The sequence below is a fragment of the Gekko japonicus genome, unplaced genomic scaffold (assembly GCF_001447785.1).
Source record: "Gekko japonicus isolate JY-2015 unplaced genomic scaffold, Gekko_japonicus_V1.1 scaffold226, whole genome shotgun sequence".
Lineage (NCBI taxonomy): Eukaryota > Metazoa > Chordata > Lepidosauria > Squamata > Gekkonidae > Gekko > Gekko japonicus.
Window position 1 is genome coordinate 1,579,537 of NW_015169178.1, and position 15,241 is coordinate 1,594,777.

General features: G+C 44.6%; 1 protein-coding gene across 1 annotated transcript in view; it reads left to right on the forward strand.

Moving 5' to 3' along the window:
* Positions 1 to 410: 410 nt before the first annotated feature.
* The window catches only part of LPAR1 (lysophosphatidic acid receptor 1), an 87,684-nt gene continuing 72,853 nt past the window's right edge, over positions 411 to 15,241 (forward strand). The window contains exon 1 of the mRNA XM_015416037.1: positions 411 to 720. The gene's annotated coding sequence lies outside the window, so the exon portion shown is untranslated. The remainder of the gene's footprint in view (positions 721 to 15,241) is intronic.

Sequence of the window (15,241 nt, forward strand, 5' to 3'; positions counted from 1 at the left end):
GGGAAAGAGAGTTAGACAGATAATGCTCTGTGAGGAAACTTGAGGCGCTGGTGAGGAAAGGCGCGAAAGCAAAGCGGCTCCGCGCAAGGGAGGGCCGTCTGTGTGCCTGTTGTGTGTGGCAGCAGCCGGCAGGTGAGAAAAGGCGCCAACTTAACGGGAGAAGCAGAGTCTGGCCGCGGCGGCTGCCTGGAAGCGGGAAGGAACCCACTTGGAAGCGGTGGCCAGAGGCCAGGGGGAGCGGAGGAGGGAGCTCGGAGCCGTCACCCCACCCACCGACCCACACACGCACTCGCAGCCGGCCCGGCGGCGGCTAGTGGTGGCAGCGTCCCCGGCACCGGCACCTTTCCTCCCTTTCTCCCCGCTGTCCATGAACGCCGCTGCAGCCGCGGAGGCTGCTGCAGGCTCCTCCGAGAAGCGAGTCTGCCTTCCCCCTTTCTCGCCCTCCCAAAAGCGCCGCCGGGGCAGAGGATGGTGCTTACGCCGCCTCCCCGCTGCGGCTGCCCCGCGGCAAAGTAAACCCACTGGAGTCCTTCGCCTTGGGAAGAAGAAGAAGAAGAGGCACCAGCAGGCGGCTAGCTGGAAAGCGGCGGCGGCGGCGGCGGCAACGAGGGCGGGAAGCCCCCTGTGGGTGAAGTCGAGCTGGCTGCTAGGCGAGAAGTTCCGCGGGGGTGGCGTCGGCAGCAGCAGCAGCAGCAACCTGGGGGGTTTCTCCTGGGCCAGGTAATTGGGGATGGGGATCGGGAAAGAGGCAGTTGTGAAAAGGGGCCATTGCTTCTTGTCTCTTTGGCTGTTCTGAATTCTCCTTCAAAACCCTCTTTTGGGACGCATCGTTCCTTAAGCAAGCCAGCGAGATTGCTTTTCCAGACATCCATCCGTTGCACGCACACACACACACACACACACACACACCCAAAATCCAACTCTGCTGAATGTCCAACTCTTATCCTTGCCTCCTCCTCCCCCCCTTCAAGTTTCTTGCACGGTATTGCTTGCTGTGTCATTTTTTAATAACTTTTGTATATGAGAAATGTTTCTCCCTTAAAAAAAAACTTGCTGGTTGAGCATTTCGTTTGAAGGATGAAAAGACTGCAGACAAGGAACTTTTTTTGTCGTTCCTTCCCTCCAAGTCAGTGCAGACACGTCTCTGGCTTTTAAATCTGGACGGCGTTACTTGGTCGTGAAATGCGGACGGCTTCTCGGTGGCGGTGATTCTGAGGTGCAGGTTTCTCGATCAGCTGAAATGTTAGACATGCTTACTTGGGAGTAAATAAGCCCCGTTGAGCCTGATGGGGCTGCTAACAAAGCCTGCGTAGGACTGAGCTTTAATGCAGTCTACTCCTTATCGCCTTGTTTGAATTGCAAGTTAAAATTTGTTGCAAAGTAAACAAGATTCCTCCGCCGGCTGCTAAGTCATTGTGGTAGTTTCTAACCACTAAGAAAAGTAAATGTGAGGTTTGGAGTTTTGGGTTTAAGTTCCTGCCTCGAATTCTTAGGCATTTCTTCTTCTGCAGGATGTTTCCTTAAAATGTCTGTGTTCTTTTTGAAGCCATATGGTCTTTTGATGTTTAAAGAGTGAAGACACGCTGAACTTATTACTTCCATCCTAAACTGAGGTGTTGGATACGTGAAGGACTCCAGCTCAGAGTTTAACCCTTTAACTGTCACCTCTCTGAAACATTGTGACTGTATCTAGTATTGCCTAATGGGGGATTAGAAATTACTGAACACTCTTTAGTTCTTTTATTTATACTTGCAATCAGGGTAGTTAAAGAGTCGCAAAATGGTTGATGCTCCCTCTTCTCCGCTTACTTTCCAGTGCATGCCAGATACTGGGAATTCTGTTCTGCATTAGTCACTATGTGGTCACTATTCTTCTTCAACATGAAATATAAGGATATTCTCATATATATGGTAAATTTTTAAATAACTTTTCCAGTCTATCAGCCTTTTAGTTCATTATACAGTAGAATCTTAAATAACGACTTCATCCATTGTTTGTATGTGGACTTCTGGTTTGCTGAATTCAGTGGAGTATGAAGCACTGTCTGCATATCCATAGGCTGCTATTATAACACTTTTGTTTAGTGGACAAAGCATTATAGTTGTCAAAGTAACAAGGTCTGTGTGGGCTAAGTGGGGCAAGTTTGAATATTAACAACAAATTCAAGCCTGGCTAAAGACCTTTGATATAGCTTTTCTCCTTCTTTTTCCTTTTGGCCCTTCCTCCCACTCCCTTTATTAATTTTATTAGTTTTCTCAATGCAGAAGGAACCCTACTAACATCAATTAGTGAAAGAATGTATACAGAAATATAAAAAAGTTGAAGTCTAGAACACGAGTGCATTCTTCTTGTGCTCAGTTTTTCATGTACTTGTTGACTTGAGGATGCTAAGCTAGCAAAACCAGGTATAGGAGGTCAGATGAAAGTAAAGGTGATAAAAATAAGGAAGAAAGAAAGAAACATGGTATAACCAGAGTGGACAGCTGGTACATCCTTTTGTATCTCCTCCATACTATGTCAAATTTGGACTCTAACTTCAAGTAACATCTCAGTGTGAGGTTGTATTCTCTGATGGTTTTCTGTCTGTAGCATCTTGCTATATTTGTGCATGTTGATGGGATCTTTTCTCTTTTTGCACAAATGACAGCACCCATGTTTTTAAACATTGCACTAAATAATCATAGGGGCATCCATAGTGTCTATTATTTATGATTGCTGGCCGAACTTAGGGGGAAAATGGATTCGTACTTGTTTTATGTCAGTGTATGCAAATCTAAAACATCCTATATCCTGGTATTGATCATATCAGACCTTTTTGTAATTTTTGACACCATGCAAGTTGTTTCCATGCTGCGGCTATTCTCTACAAACCAGTCAATACCATTCTAGCATTAGCTACGTGTGGAATTACAAAAGAGGATTCACATGCCAGTGGATATTGAGCTATGCAAATCATTCACTCTTGTCTGCAAAAGAGGTGCCTCTGTTCTCATCCCCTCCTATTGTTTGGTGTAGTGGTTAAGTGACTCTACTCTGGGAGAACCAAGTTTGATTCCCCACTCCTCTACTTGTACCTGCTGGATGACCTTGGGCAAGCCATAGTTCTGTCAGAGGTGTTCTTGAAAAAGAGCAGTTTCTGTCAGAGCTCTCTCAGCCCCACCTACCTCACAGGGTGTCTGTTGTGGGGAGGGGAAGGGGAAGGAGTTTGTAAGCCGCTCTGAGGCTCCTTTGGGTAGTGAAGGGCAGGGCATAAATCCAATCTCTTCTCTTCTTCTTGTTCACCAATGTCAGTGGAGGTATATATTTAAAAAAAAAATTTTAGGTGAGCTGGTTTGCACTATTATATATGGAAACATATCAGCACTTCCAATCTCCACACTGTTGTTAAGCACCAAATCCACTAATCCTGCATCCAGTTCCTAGGGAGCGATATGTGAATCCACCCCACTTATTTATTTATTTATCTAGATATTTATACCCTATCCCCCCCCCCCAGTGGAGACCCAAAGCGGCTTACAACACAGTTTCCCCTTCCTCCAGTTTATCCCCATAATAGCAACTTTGTGAGGTAGGTGGGGCTGAGAGGTAATGACTGGCCCAAAGTCACCCTGTGAGCTCCCACAACAGAATGAGGATTCAAACCTGGGTCTCCCAGATTTGCCTAGCACTGTATATACCCACCAAGGCTACATCTCAGTTTCAGCTGATCAAGATTGCAGGTAAGATGAGAAGTACTGCTCTTTCTTAATGTTGCTATAGTGCCAGTGAATAATTTTTTGCAGCTATTGGTGTAAGGTAAGGCATAAAAGGGCAATGAACATGGAGGATCAACTGGAATGTGGGGGCAGTTATTTACTTAATGTTCAGGTTGCATCAAAGGAGACATCACCAAAAGTGTGTGGTGAAATAGTAGTGCAAAGGCTATCTACACTGCAGAAATTGCAGTTCTGTTGAACAACAATTGAAAGAAATCACAACAAATTGCATTCTGGGGAAATGGAGAGTGTGATAGAGAAAGAATGGGAAAACTGTAAACTGTTACTGATGTCTTCTGAAATCAGCTTTATAACTATGCGTGCAGTTGCACAAGATGTGATGGGTGTAGAATCACCTCCCATTAAATGCAACTGCTCTAGTGTGGTTCAAGAAGGGACAGAAGGTAATGATGGCCAAGCCGAATCTATACACACAAACAGAGCCAGTTTGGTGTAGTGGTTAAGAGGGGCAGACTCTAATCTGGAGAATCGTGTTTGATTCCCCACTCCTCTACATGCAGTCAACTGGGTCACCTTGGGTTAGCCACAGTTCTCTCAGAGCTGTTCTCTCAGAGCTTTCTCAGCCCTACGTACCTCACAGGGCGTCTGTTGTAGGGAGAGGAAGGGAAGGAGATTGTAAGTTGCTCTTAGACTCTGAGTGATGGGTGGGGTATAAATACAGCTAATCTTCTTTCCTGTGTATATTCCTGCAGAGCCAGTGTGGTATAGTGGTTTGAGTGTCAGACTAGGATGTGGAAAACCCATGTTCAAATTCTTACTTTGCTATGGATGCTCACTTAGGCCAGCGACTGCCTAACTTATCTCAGTGTTGTTGTTAGGCTAAAATTGAAAAGGGGGTAATGTTGTAAGCCACTCTAGATCCCCATTGGGGAGAAGATTGCAGTATATAAATCCAATCTTGTCCACACTCTTCTTGATGTGTACATGAAACCTTATGGAGTTCTGGTGTCATTTGTATGTTGATGAGACCCATCTTTAGTTCTTTCACGTCTGATGATTATGGCTTATATGTGATCTAGCTGAATTTATGTAAGACTGAAGTAATTATGGGTGATGAGCAGAAGCTCAGGTTACAGTGGAACCCAGATGTATCTTTCACATGGCAGGCAGAATTGATGTGCCATAGCCGATCCCTTGCCCCAATTCTTCCTAGTCTGAAACAGCAGCGATTGAAGCTCCTGCTGTAAGTGCCACCTTGCACTGGTGTCCCATGTATATTTTGGCCTAGAAATTAATAAAAATCTATGTCAAATTACATTCTAGAATTCTGCAGAACTTTACCTATTGGTCTAGCCAGGTTGGTATAGTGGTTAGGAGCGCGGACTCTAGTCTGGGAGATCCGAGTTTGATTCCCCACTTCTTCACATGCGGCTGGTGGTGTGACCTGAAACCAGTTACAAGTTGTTTCAGAGCTGTTCTCTCACCAGCATTTCTTGAAAGAGCTCTCTCAGTCCCACCTATCTCACAGGGTACCTGTTGTGGGGAGGGGAATGGAAAGGAGACTGTAAGCTGCTCTGAGACTCCTTTGGGTAGTGAAGGGTGGGGTATAAATCCAATCACCTCTTCTTCTTAAATGGCAGCCTGAAACAGGCACAGAATAATTTTGATTTCATTACAGCATATTTTTAAAATGGGTGTTATGTTTTTATTTATTTGTCTAGAGCACTTTTATCTCACCCTTTCTCCAAGGAAATCAGGGTGGTGTACATGATTCTTCTTCCGCTATTTTATGCTCTCAACCACCCTGCAAGGTAGGTTTCACTGAGAGGGTGTTGCTGCTGGCCCTGGGGCACCCTGAAAGGTTCATGCAGTATATGAATTAAAATCTGAATTTCCTAAATCCTAGTCCAACTGTCTGACAATCATAGTACTCTGGTTTACATATTTGTTTAAAAAATTAGAATAGAAGGTCTCAGACTTATGACTGTTGTTCTCCAGTCTTGTAACTCCTGTTTTATTGTCTGTATCATACTGCGCTTTTAGTGGAATGTTCTCTGATTTTGTTTATGATCACTACAAAGTAATTGTTAGTTACATGAAACATACTGTTTTAACGACATTGTTGTTTAGTTGTGAGCTTCCTTGAGTATCGGTGAGAAAGCCAGACTATATATGAAGTAAATAAATATATTACCCAGCCATGATAAGCATTTGTAGAAGGGGCAGGGTAGATAGGAATGGAACTAATTTCAGTAATACTGAAATTGACTTAGATGTCAAAAATCATCTTTGCAAAGCTAGCTGCTATATAACAAGATTTCTTTAGTGGCAATAAAATCAGGTTTTAGGGGGGGAAGTAATTTCACATTGTTTTTAATGTCTCAAATCCTGAGTGCTCCTGAACTGTTCTGGAAAGTTACTGGAAAATGTAAAGAAATAATATATTTAGAAAGAATCATTCATTGATGCCAAGGTATTTTTGCTGCATTGTGCCTTTTGCTTTGAAATGAGTAAAAAAAAAAATTAGGTTGCGGACTCTAATTTCAGCTTGGCAGTGAAAATTGTGGGCTTTGCAGTCTGCTAGTATTGTTTTAAGCTCAAATTCTTATATTGCAAGAGAAATATATACATACAACTATTTTTAGAATATGGTTTTTGGCTCATAGAAACAATGCCATAGCTGCTGTTTTTACAATTATGTAGGTATAATTTTGGCTCAGCTTGCATTTACAGGTCCTGTAGGCTTGCCCTGTATCTTGTTGGTGCCTTGAATTTTGGAAGGAGCTAAAGCACTTGCAGTTCAGGCTTTTGGACTCTTTTTGCCTGTGGATGCAGGGTTCCTTTCAGAAGGATAAAAAGTCACTTGGAATTGTCTTGTAATGAGTCTCTGGCTTTTCTGTTAATCAGAATCCAAAGGTCTCCTCATCCTTAGTCACTGTATCTAATAGTAAGAAGACTGTTTCCTGTGCCAATCATGACAACAGCAAACCCTGACCACCTACACACAAGATATGGTTCTGTAGATACTTCTGGGACTCTTCAGATATGCAGAAAAAAGCTCCCCACCACCAACAAAAGAAAGCAGCTTGATGTGAACTGAAATGTTCAGAACTGGTGAGTTATTTAAATGCGGGGGTTGAAGAAAAATTAGACTGAATCATGAAAGGAGAGATTTTGGAATTGGTCCCCATTAAGCTCCAAAACCAGACAGCCCCTCTGGGAAGCCTCTGTAGTAAGAGTAGGAACAGGACAGCAGATCACAAAGCCCCACAAAGAGGGATAGGGTTTCTTCTCCAAAAGGACTTCAGTGATTGGCTTAGTACCAGCCAGTGCTGGAAAAAATTTAGTATCCATGCACATGGGTATGATGGTAACAAGTGATAAAACTCTGAGGGGAGAGTTGGTTGGTTTGGGTATAAAAGGACTGGGTTATTCTATCTCACTGGCAGTCTTTAAGCAGCGGCTGGAGAAACACTTGTCAGGGATGCTGTAGACTGATCCTGTATTGAGCAGGGGGTTGGACTAGATGATCTGTATGCCCCTTCCGACTCTGTGATTCTATGATTCTCTGTGCAGGCCAGCTTTCAAATGAGCCAAGTTCCTCCTGTTTAGTTGGATGAGGGGTGTATGAGTGTGGGGGGGATGTGTCAGTTTGTGCCTCAGATCTTAAACAGGTGGTGGCAGTTACTTGTGAGAGTATGTGGGCTGTTGTTTCAGGGGCAAACAATAGCCAGTGGCTCCAAGGAGGCTGGAGAAACAGGAGCCTCCAACTTTGTTTCCCTCCTGCACTTTCTAGAAGAAATAAGATGATGATTGAGACTGTACAGGATTAACCCCCTCAGGCCAGTCCAGGGATGAGAGGGAATCCTGTACTTTTCAGTACATTAAACAACAAACCAGGAGATGGTCTATACCCTCTCTGGTTTCCAGACAATTTGCCACCAGAACCTCTTTTCACTAGTCCCTGCTTTTCCTAAGGGAAGAGATTCCAAACCCTTAGTTGGTATCTGAGACAGAACACATTAGCAACTCAATCCAGAGATGCACACTTTTACTCTTACTTTTACTCTTACCAAGGTAGCTTACGTGGTCAGGGTTAGGCACAAGATTTTAGACTTGGAATCCAAGTTACAGCATCAGAGACAATTAGAAATAAGAAGGATCTTTATTCAGTACAGAGCTTAGCAGACAGACTATAAGAGATTACTGAAAACAAGAAAGACCTATGGCTCTTTGCCTTAACTACACAGTAAAGATTCATAGTTACCAATTCAGGAACACCAACAGTCCAGAATAGTCCAAGGGATTTTGAAGGGAAATCCTATCTTTGCACACCCATGTGCTCCAAGTCACCAAGCAGGTCTTTGTTTTCCAAGAGACAGCATTTCAGGTGCAATAAAACAGGCAGCAAGAGCCTCAGAGCTAAGAGAACAAGAGACTCAAGAACAAGAAGAAAGTCACTCCCATAGGGATCAAACAATTATACCCCAATCTAATCATGATTAGCCGTGGCCATTTGGCCAATCACGAGCAGCAGGGGTGTGTGACCAATTTCAGGTTGCCATAGCTGCACATAAGGTGTGTGTATAGATTGGCTAGGAGTTTGGAGACCCCACCTGCAGTCATGTGACCCCAAACTCCAGCTACTTCATTGTGTACGTGACTTGTCGCATGTGGACCAGGAAGTGGAGCCATGACATCTGGCTTTTGGCATGAAGGTGTGAAAGAATGTGGCTTTATGGCATGGCTATTGAGGCCATGTGGCCTCACCATTTGGCTTGCAACAGGAAATAAGACACAGCATGTTATCATAATGTAATCACAAGAGAAGGCATGTGGATATAGAAAGCAGAAAGCAATTTTTCTACACAGAGACATTGTTCTCCCTCCCCATAATTCTTTGCAGGCCCCCACCTTGTCTGCTCTAAAGTACTTGCCTAACACTGTAGTAGTGATGCCAGTCTGCTTCCTGGAACCCCCCAGGAATTTTGGGAGTGGCATAAGAGGCAGACATGACATTGCACAACATGCCAATATCACATCTGGCTGAAAACCTGCATGTGAGGTCAGTTGACACGCTGGAAACTCTGTACTTACCATAGAGTTTCTAGAATGTTGTCTGATGTCATGTCCAGATTTTTGCCATTATGTGATATCAGCATGTTAGCCTGACACCATTTCTGCTCCCACTGATTTTCCTGCTGGCCTCAGAGGTGGGGAGGGGGGACCATCAGTGGGAGAATGCCTGCCTGAAGTGGGCACTAGGCATTCCTACACTGTAGTATTTGTCTACATAATTTTTTTGTGTAACTGGAAACAAGTTGAAAAATACAGTGGGAGTTGCTATTGAGCGTTAACATTGGTGAAACACTTTGCTGTGCACAAACCAGGTTTTAGTAGACTTGATATCCATATTCCCCTTGCAGAATTTGACTTTTGCTGTTCCCTCTTCTATTACAGAGCTTCTCAATAGTATTAGTTTTTCTTTTGTTTTTCATTTTCAAGACAACAAACAGATGATCCATTTTCTGGCACTCTGTTGTAGTTTAAATTATTACAGTTTTGCTGCATAATTGATTTTCACATATATATTAAAAACAAAAAAGATTTTTCCTATTCAGTCCAATCATCCGAAATGTGTAATCCAGTTTCAATTAATATGGTATGTAGGCTAGCAGAACCTTTTTGATACATCATATGCTTTGGCTAGCCATATATTAATACAAATACAGTAAGAGGTTTGTTACCAGGCTGTTGATATCCAGAACACTCAGTTAACTGGCACCACCCGGAAGGCAAAGTCTTTCCCCTCAGCCACCATAACTCTGTGTCTTCAGGCTTGTGTGTACCTCACTTCCATCTCTCCTGGTGGCCAGCTTGATGCCTCCAACCTTTATCGGCCTTCTGACAGCGGGCACTTCCAGCCGCCTCAGCCAGCTTCAAGCAAACGAGCCAACTGGCCTCCTTGTCTCTCTGCTTAGCAGGTGGGAAGAGAAAGCATTGTTGTCATTTATTGATGGCACCCTAGCCTGAACCTCCAGGTTAGCTGGGCAAGGAGGTATTTACAAAATTTATACCTTGCCTTTTTGCCCTTATCAGGGCTGCCAAGGTGACAAACATTAAAAACATACATAATAAAAACACATCTTAGAGGAGAAGAAAAAGTGATCGGATTTATACCCCACCCTTCACTATCTGAAGAAGTCTCAGAGTGGCTTACAATTCCTTTCCCTTCCCCTCCCCACAACAGACACCCTGTGAGGTAAATGGGGCTGAGAGAGCTCTCTTAAGAACTGCCCTTGACAAAACAGCTCTGAAAGAATTTAGGACTGACTCAAGGTCACACCTACAGCTGCTTGTGGAGGAGTGGGGAATCAAACCTGGTTCTCCCAGATTAGAGACCATGCTCTTACCCACTACACCAAACTGGCTCTCAAACAAACAAAAACACCATTAAAACCAGGCTAAAATGCACATAGGCTGCGGTCACACGGGCAGGAAACTGCGGGGGGGGGGGAGCGTGGCTATTAGCCCCGGGGCAAAATACCTCACGGCAGCAGGATCAGACGACCCGGCGAGGTCCCGGCGAGGTCCCGTGGTTATGGTGGAGGTGCCGATCACACAAGCATCCGCAGCTCCACCGAGAGCATCTGGCCGATTGGAAGGGGATGGAACGGGCCGTGCACAGCCCATTCTGGGCAGGGTGCATGGGCCGCTCACAAGGAGGGGAGGGGAAGGGGAGTAACCCGCCGGATCCCCCTGCCCGCCTGCCCTCCCTCCCTCCCCCCGGGACACATGGCCCGCTCTCTGCCTGGCCGCTGCCGCTCACCCCCATTGCAGCCCCCCCCCATGGCTTTCCCTCGACCCTAACGCCGCACGCCTTTGTGCGCACGCGCTGTTGGGCGCTTCTGGAGGCGGGGGGGACCACCCGGCGGGCGCCGGATGCCACGGGAGTCCGGCAGGGGCGCGATCAGGTGCCCACCCTTGCTGCGCAGTTCCCGGAAACTAGTACCTCGGAGGTACTAGTTTTTTACTGCGCGTCTTCGGACGGTAGCCACGGATCAGCCTCGGGAGCTATACGCTCCCCAGATGTTGCGGTGAGATCGCGCCCGGAAACTCCGCCTCTCTTCCGTCCCTCTTGCGTGCTTACTGCTCCATGTGACCGCAGCCATACAAAAGCATATAAACAGCAACTGAAATGGGGCAGGAAGGTGGGATCCCCGAGGGAATGCCAGCTGAAATAAAATATGTCTTCACCTACTGATGGAAGATGGGAACAAAAGGCAACAGGTGAGTTGTTATGGTGTTTCCAGTGGGGTTGAGTCCCTTGGACTGCAAGGAGATCAAATCAGTCAATCCTAAAAGAAATCAATCCTGACTGTTTCCTGGAAGGCCAGATACTGAAGCTCAAATACTCTGGCCACCAAATGAGAAGGGAGCACTCACTGGAGAAGACCCTGATGCTGGGAAAGATTGAAGGTCAAAGAAGATGGGGACGGCAAAGGATGAGATGGTTAGACAGTGTCATAGATGCAGCGAACGTGAGGATGGGCACACTCCGGGGGATGGTGGAGGACAGGAGGGCCTGGCGTGATATGGTCCATGGGGTCGCGAAGAGTCGGACTCGACTGTGCGACTGAGCAACAACAACAAAAAAGGGTTTGGTTGCTGTGGATTCCTCTGGGTAGGGGGTGGGGCAGACCAATAAGCCTCAGTGCCAATAACCCCTGTTCCCCTCGAGTGCCAGATACCAAATCTTTTACTGTAGCATTTAAAAACAAATGTCAACAAGACTCTTGGCAGCTGGAATTAGATCGAAATACTACATCTGTCTGGGATTAGTGACTAATGTTCTGCAATAACCCAATAAATATACAACTGTATCAAATGATATTGTAAATCTAATTGTTTCCTTATTGACCTGACTACATACCTTATGGAAAAACCTCATGATGAGCCATGAGGAAAGTGGGATATAAATATTTTAATTAATAATTTTTTTAAAAAAATCATCTTACCATATCAACTGCACACACTTGACTCAGTTTAAAGTTAAGAACACCTCTCCTCCCTAAACGCTAATTTTTAACCAGTCCCTTAAACTCTACTCCCTTCTGTACCGGAGGCAGTAGGCCTCTTTTTATCAGCTCCTGGGGAGCACAGGTGGGAGGCTGCCGTTGCAGTCATCCTGCTCGTAGGCGTCCTAGAGACAGCTGATTGGCCACTGTGTGAACAGACTGCTGGACTTGATAGGCCTTTGGCTTGATCCAGCATGGTTCTTCTTGTGTTCACAGCCCTCTGTATAAAAAAAAGGGTTAAAGCCTGTTCCCATGACCCAGTGGATCATCGGAGTTGAATTGAGGATGGGATGCTGTGGCGGTTGTGCAAACATAATATAATATGGATCTATACAGGGGTCATTTCGTAGAAAAAGAGCTAGGGGGACTCATTAGCATAACTCATTAGCATATGCCACACCCCCTGACATCACCGGAAGTGTGTCCTCCCCACAGCCGGCGGCGACCTCCAGCGGGCACCAGCAGGGAGCTCCAGGCCCCGCCCTCCCGCACCTCACCTGGGGGGATGGCGTCCCCCCGCGTTCCCCCCCCAAATGACCCCTGGATCTATACCATATTGCCACAGTACAGGCAGGAGATGGGATTTCTTGCCACATTTTACTGTTGTGGGTTTTCCCCACATAATAACAGCAACTTCTTTTCTTCCATATACATTTACAGTATTGGGAGTGCAGTCGCCAACAGGCTTGGGGGGAAATGGTAAGTGTGGAAATGAGTAGTTCAAGCTTTTTATGGCATAGAGGTAAATGACATTACCTGGTAAATAACGTCCCATCAAACCTCTATAAAAGGGTCAGAGCACAGCTAATTTTGCCTGAGGACTGCTTTGATAAGGGGGCGGAAGGAGCCCCATTCCACATCCCCAAATGATTGCCTTATTGTTGCACTTGCTGTGCACCCACACTCACTTTATTTTGGAGGTTGGCAATTTGGGAGGGTTCTGCTCATAATATATGATCTAACAGTAGCTTTGAAACATCACCTAAGAACTGATTATTAGGTGTGCTCAGCTATTGTTAGTATGATTTGAAAGTAGAAGGTGCTTAGACTGGATTCTGGATGGTTAGAGGGTTTATGTCACTCTGAAATAACGAATAAGTCCAAGTAAAGTCTGGAGGGAAAATATGCTTAGAATCAGTATGTACAGAATTCTGAATCTAACTACAGTATGTCACTTTCCATTAACATTTGCAAAATAGGATCATCCTATATAAAAGGCAAGCCATGCCAGCGATGACTCATCTACTCTCCCATTGACCATTAAGGGAAGCTGCCTTGGTGTCCTATTGGCCCATCCTGCCGGCTCCTGCATTCTTACACCCCCATTTTTGAGGTGTTGTGCCTTGGGAGTTGTAGTTCTCAGCTGGCCTTACTGCAACCATAGCAAAGGGAATTAGAGCTACAACGCCCATTAGCTGCTCCCTCTAAGCTGTGGAGTCCTGTGAGCAAAAATTCTACTTTGTGAGCTACTGGCATTAAAGTTGTGAGTGAGCGATTCAGCTACTGCATAAATGAGTTTGCTCTGGAGCCATCCTTCCTGAGCTAAGACAAAAATGTGTGAGCCAGAAGCTAAAAAACTGTGAGCTAGCTCACACTAGCTCAGCTTTGAGGGAACACTGGCAGGGAGTCAGTTAAAGTGTTAAACAGGAAGCAGCTTTGGAATTGAAAGGGATGAGGGGGAAAGGGAAGGCCTGGACATCTCTCTGAATTACAATTATCTCTAGACTACAGAGATCAGTCCTCATGGAGAAAATGGTTGCTTTGGAGGGTGAGCTCTATGGCATTATACCTCACTGAAGTCCTTCAACAAATCTGGTCTTCTCCTTAGTATTGCCAACCCCCATTCAGCACCTGGAGATCTCCAAGATCAGTTCTCCTGGAGAAAATGGCTGCTTTGGGCAGTGGACTCAATGGCATTATACCCTGCTGAGGTCCCTCCCCACCCCAAACCCTGCCCTCCCCAGGCTCTACCCCTCAAATCTACAGGTATTTCCCAAACCAGAGTTGACAACCCTGTAACTGGCTACGGAATCACTTTCCAGACCCTTGAAACCCAGAAAACATGGCATAGGAGAAGGTGCTTTTCTACCTTAGCTGCCACTGCATAGCCCCAAATCAACATAAGTCAAGTGTGGAGGGAGCCACACCTGTTACCATGCGGCTCTCCTCCCATACTACCCACTTGGGGCAGCAAAATGACTTGAGACAGCCCTGCCTTATAGCTAAAGCAGAAGCCAAAAATGCGAGATCATGGGAGAAAGTGGAAATCCAATAACAACATCCATGACAAAAATAACAAAGAGTCAATAAAGATATGTTGCAAAATCATTTACTGTAGTAATTCTGTAGAAAATTATCTTCTATTATCGCTCACACACTAATGAATGCTGCGCAATGTAAACAGTTTGTTTCACAATATTTGCTTTTTCTGAGTGTGTAGCAATCACAATTCTTATCACTAGAAGGAAGAAGATATACATTCAATTATAAATGTAGCTTAAAAATCATAATAAACCATTACACTCAAAACTGTCACTTACATTACTACTTATCAACTCTTGAAGGAAACATTCCATGTTGACTCTCTAATAACAGAACCCAAGGTCTTCAGAATGTATTAGCTGGATTCTAGAAGCCAAACATAAAGTCTCCACTGCTAATTGCTACCAGCCAGGTCTGCCTATGCAAACAGCATTTAAGTGCTAATGTATCCATGTAGGTTTTTTTCTATTTATAAAAACCCAACTGTAAAATGCTATCTATAGTATTACTTTCACATATTAACAATCTATATAAACATCAAAACCTTTTTTATTCTTTGTCAAACCTTAGCAGCCATGGCTGGGCATTATAACCATGTTTAAAGTGACAGGGTATAATTTTCAAAAGACACTCTGTGGGAACAATACCAGACATGAGGAGATTTACATTCTATGTTCTGAACTTAACAACTAACATACTACAGGTATGATTATAGAAAACAACTAAGACCAAGTTCTGAGTTTAGCCCATGAGGTAGTAGTGAATTCAACCAATATATCAATCTAGCCTCTCCTTGCAGCAACACTTTCCTTATGTTAACAGTAGTATTAGCAACAAATAAAACTGAATAATGAAAATCATCACAAGCATGATTGTTTTGAACAAAATGCTCAGTTAAAGCAGCATCTAAATTGTTATTCCTAATGCGGGAAATATGTTCAAGCACCTGAACTTTGATAGGACGCTGAGTTATTCCCACATACACCCATGGACATGAACATAAGATAACATAAATTAAATTTGAAGTTGAGCATGTTCCTTCTAGTGATAAGAAGTGTGATTGCTACACGCCCAGATAAAGCAAATATTGTGAAATGAATTGTTTACATTGCGCAGCATTCGTTAGTGTGTGAGCGATAATAGAAGAGAATTTTCTACAGAATTACTACAGTAAATGATTTTGC